This window comes from Schistocerca gregaria, unplaced genomic scaffold, assembly GCF_023897955.1.
Source record: "Schistocerca gregaria isolate iqSchGreg1 unplaced genomic scaffold, iqSchGreg1.2 ptg000649l, whole genome shotgun sequence".
NCBI classification, from domain to species: domain Eukaryota; kingdom Metazoa; phylum Arthropoda; class Insecta; order Orthoptera; family Acrididae; genus Schistocerca; species Schistocerca gregaria.
The window spans coordinates 257501-262500 of NW_026062034.1; the positions used below are offsets into that span (position 1 = coordinate 257501).

Consider the following 5000-nt stretch of genomic DNA (forward strand, 5'->3'; position numbering starts at 1 on the left):
CTGTACCACATTATCGCTTAACCTAACTGTGGCTGTACCACATTATCGCTTAACCTAACTGTGGCTGTACCACATTATCGCTTAACCTAACTGTGGCTGTACCACATTATCGCTTAACCTAACTGTGGCTGTACCACATTATCGCTTAACCTAACTCTGGTTGTACCACATTATCCCTTAACCTAACTCAAGTTGTCCCTTAACCTAACTCAAGTTGTCCCTTAACCTAACTCAAGTTGTCCCTTAACCTAACTCAAGTTGTCCCTTAACCTAACTCAAGTTGTCCCTTAACCTAACTCAAGTTGTCCCTTAACCTAACTCAAGTTGTCCCTTAACCTAACTCAAGTTGTCCCTTAACCTAACTCAAGTTGTCCCTTAACCTAACTCAAGTTGTCCCTTAACCTAACTCAAGTTGTCCCTTAACCTAACTCAAGTTGTCCCTTAACCTAACTCAAGTTGTCCCTTAACCTAACTCAATTTGTCCCTTAACCTAACTCAATTTGTCCCTTAACCTAACTCAATTTGTCCCTTAACCTAACTCAATTTGTCCCTTAACCTAACCCACGTTGTCCCTTAACCTAACTCAATTTGTCCCTTAACCTAACTCAATTTGTCCCTTAACCTAACTCAATTTGTCCCTTAACCTAACTCAATTTGTCCCTTAACCTAACTCAATTTGTCCCTTAACCTAACTCAATTTGTCCCTTAACCTAACCCACGTTGTCCCTTAACCTAACTCAATTTGTCCCTTAACCTAACCCACGTTGTCCCTTAACCTAACCCACGTTGTCCCTTAACCTAACCCACGTTGTCCCTTAACCTAACCCACGTTGTCCCTTAACCTAACCCACGTTGTCCCTTAACCTAACCCACGTTGTCCCTTAACCTAACCCACGTTGTCCCTTAACCTAACCCACGTTGTCCCTTAACCTAACCCACGTTGTCCCTTAACCTAACCCACGTTGTCCCTTTGCCTAACATAGTTCACTGCTCGGAATCTCTGGTGTCGTTGTTATCCTCATGTAGATGTCTTGCGAGTGTTGCTTACTTTCCACATATTCCCGCTATCCACTGTCAATTGTACTGCAATAGGACTATATCGCCGCCCCCCCCCCCCCTCTGTCCCCCTCTTTGTGTCTCTGTCCTCTCAAGCTGGTCGGTCTGGCGTTTGAGTGTTAAATGAGCCTCGCAGCTGTTCAGTTGCATTCAGATGTCGACGCCCTCAGTGTACGTCGTGGTATGGTCTGTGTCCATTGTCCGCTGATGTCGTACGCGTAACCCACACGCTGTACCGATCATCGGTCGTTACGTACAGAGTGAAGTAGTGTGATACGTGTGACCGTACGCTGGCTGTGCCCAACGGTGTCGAATCTCAATTTCCATATGTTGTGCTCGATGCTACTTGTCTCGTCTCCCAATAACAGCTAGGTTGCACTGTGGTACGCCGTAGAGGCGTGTGGGAGGAACGTACGAACGCATTGTATGTCACCCTGGGTCGCTGGGGGTGGTGGTGCGGTGAGTCAGGTCAGGTCAGGTCAGGTCAGGTCAGGTCAGCGTGAGCCGTCTGATGTAGTGACGCGTGTATTCCGACTTTGTCGTATTGCCTCACACAAAGTGCTACCCTGGTGGACCGCGTTCCATATCTGGGACATGCCGCAGATGCCGGTTGACAGTGGATCGCGGAAGGGACATCGCATACGTGCGCGGGCCACCTTCCACGTGTTCTCTTCTGCACATGTCGCAGTGTGTATGTGGTCTGATGTAGCGTGTCGTGACACATGACATCCTGGCATGCAAGAATTGTTGAATTCGCAAATGTAGGTGGACATCTACGTTTACTGCCCAAACACTAGATCGCGTGTTAATCCGTTGTTTGAGCGGTTGTTCACGCTGGAGGTGAATCTGTGATGGCGACGATCGGTACAGCTATTAACCGGTTGTTTCAGCGGTACCCCGCCACATCCACACACGTGACTAGGTCCATGTGGGTATGAAGCGATACGCGGCGGTGGCTTGGTGGGACTGTTCCCGGCCGGTGAAGGGGGGCCGCCCGGCGTGTTGGCCGCGCGCTGCGTGGGCGCACGCGCAACAGGCGGCTGGTGGGGGGCGCCGAGTGGCAGGAGCGCCAGCCGACGGGCCCGGCAGGCGGTGCAGCTACGCTGCGGCGCACCCTGCACGCGGCGCCTGGCGGCCAAAGTTGGTTCAGCCGAGCCCGGTGCGAAGCGCGGTGGACATCTGCAGTGTGCTGGTCTGATTGAGGACTGTGTGCGTTGAGGATGCGCCGCCGCCTGGCACTCGGCGCCGCGACGCCGTCTGCTGCTCGGTCGCCCCAGCGGTTCTCGCAGGTGGTTTGTATCGCAGTTGTGCGGACGTGTTGGCGCGTGCGCTGTGCTGGGAGAGTTCGCTTCTGCACCCAAGTGGGGCTTTGCCCTTGTGTGGCGCTGGCGTTGGAGCTGCCGGTCACCATAGGTGGCGCGTGTTGTCTCCCGCCGGCAATGCCACGACAGCACGCTCCCGGGCCTCTGTCGGCAGCGGCAAGCTCAGTTGGGAGCAAGGGTGTTCGCACTAAAACCGTCTACTCGCCTAACTCCGGGCGATTGCGCCTCTCTCGAAACCGACCAAGTACCTAGGACGGCGCTGCGCGCCGCCGGGACCTGAGAGGGTTTCGAGGTGTATCGTGCAGGGGAGCTCGGCCTCCTCCTGTTTGCAGAATAATTGAGCGGACGCTTGCGTGTTCGCGCGGGCCCCCGGGACACACTCCCGGGCGGCCGGCTGCTCAGCTCTAGTTGACGCAGCTCCCTGGTTGATCCTGCCAGTAGTCATATGCTTGTCTCAAAGATTAAGCCATGCATGTCTCAGTACAAGCCGCATTAAGGTGAAACCGCGAATGGCTCATTAAATCAGTTATGGTTCCTTAGATCGTACCCACGTTACTTGGATAACTGTGGTAATTCTAGAGCTAATACATGCAAACAGAGTCCCGACCAGAGATGGAAGGGACGCTTTTATTAGATCAAAACCAATCGGATTGGCTTGTCTGGTCCGTTTGCCTTGGTGACTCTGAATAACTTTGGGCTGATCGCACGGTCCTCGTACCGGCGACGCATCTTTCAAATGTCTGCCTTATCAACTGTCGATGGTAGGTTCTGCGCCTACCATGGTTGTAACGGGTAACGGGGAATCAGGGTTCGATTCCGGAGAGGGAGCCTGAGAAACGGCTACCACATCCAAGGAAGGCAGCAGGCGCGCAAATTACCCACTCCCGGCACGGGGAGGTAGTGACGAAAAATAACGATACGGGACTCATCCGAGGCCCCGTAATCGGAATGAGTACACTTTAAATCCTTTAACGAGTATCTATTGGAGGGCAAGTCTGGTGCCAGCAGCCGCGGTAATTCCAGCTCCAATAGCGTATATTAAAGTTGTTGCGGTTAAAAAGCTCGTAGTTGGATTTGTGTCCCACGCTGTTGGTTCACCGCCCGTCGGTGTTTAACTGGCATGTATCGTGGGACGTCCTGCCGGTGGGGCGAGCCGAAGGGGTGCTTTCGCGTCCCGAGGCGGACCCCGTTTAAATCCTACCAGGGTGCTCTTTGTTGAGTGTCTCGGTGGGCCGGCACGTTTACTTTGAACAAATTAGAGTGCTTAAAGCAGGCAAGCCCGCCTGAATACTGTGTGCATGGAATAATGGAATAGGACCTCGGTTCTATTTTGTTGGTTTTCGGAACCCGAGGTAATGATTAATAGGGACAGGCGGGGGCATTCGTATTGCGACGTTAGAGGTGAAATTCTTGGATCGTCGCAAGACGAACAGAAGCGAAAGCATTTGCCAAGTATGTTTTCATTAATCAAGAACGAAAGTTAGAGGTTCGAAGGCGATCAGATACCGCCCTAGTTCTAACCATAAACGATGCCAGCCAGCGATCCGCCGCAGTTCCTCCGATGACTCGGCGGGCAGCCTCCGGGAAACCAAAGCTTTTGGGTTCCGGGGGAAGTATGGTTGCAAAGCTGAAACTTAAAGGAATTGACGGAAGGGCACCACCAGGAGTGGAGCCTGCGGCTTAATTTGACTCAACACGGGAAACCTCACCAGGCCCGGACACCGGAAGGATTGACAGATTGATAGCTCTTTCTTGATTCGGTGGGTGGTGGTGCATGGCCGTTCTTAGTTGGTGGAGCGATTTGTCTGGTTAATTCCGATAACGAACGAGACTCTAGCCTGCTAACTAGTCGCGTGACATCCTTCGTGCTGTCAGCGATTACTTTTCTTCTTAGAGGGACAGGCGGCTTCTAGCCGCACGAGATTGAGCAATAACAGGTCTGTGATGCCCTTAGATGTTCTGGGCCGCACGCGCGCTACACTGAAGGAATCAGCGTGTCTTCCTAGGCCGAAAGGTCGGGGTAACCCGCTGAACCTCCTTCGTGCTAGGGATTGGGGCTTGCAATTGTTCCCCATGAACGAGGAATTCCCAGTAAGCGCGAGTCATAAGCTCGCGTTGATTACGTCCCTGCCCTTTGTACACACCGCCCGTCGCTACTACCGATTGAATGATTTAGTGAGGTCTTCGGACTGGTACGCGGCATCGACTCTGTCGTTGCCGATGCTACCGGAAAGATGACCAAACTTGATCATTTAGAGGAAGTAAAAGTCGTAACAAGGTTTCCGTAGGTGAACCTGCGGAAGGATCATTACCGACTAGACTGCATGTCTTTCGATGTGCGTGTCGTGTCGCGCAACACGCTACCTGTACGGCAGTGGCCGTGCGCCGCGTGCGGAACCACGCGTGCCTCTCAAAACTAGCGGAAGTGTTGTTGTTGTGTGGTACGAGCGCTGAAGCTCTGGAGCGGCTGGCCTGCGGTACCTGGCGCCTGGCGCCGGTTTTGAATGACGTTCGCCCGAGTGCCTGTCCGCTCCGGTGTGGAGCCGTACGACGCCCATAGGCTGTGAGGCCGTTGGACACAAAAAAATAGTGGAACAGGGGCCGTCAGACGCCTCAGTCCCG

At 53.3% G+C, this 5000-nt stretch overlaps 1 non-coding gene across 1 annotated transcript; it reads left to right on the forward strand.

Annotated features, from left to right (window-relative positions):
- Positions 1-2796: 2796 nt before the first annotated feature.
- Positions 2797-4689, forward strand: LOC126317850 (small subunit ribosomal RNA). Its single transcript, XR_007556962.1, has one exon. It is a non-coding gene; the product is annotated as a small subunit ribosomal RNA (ribosomal RNA).
- Positions 4690-5000: the final 311 nt, after the last annotated feature.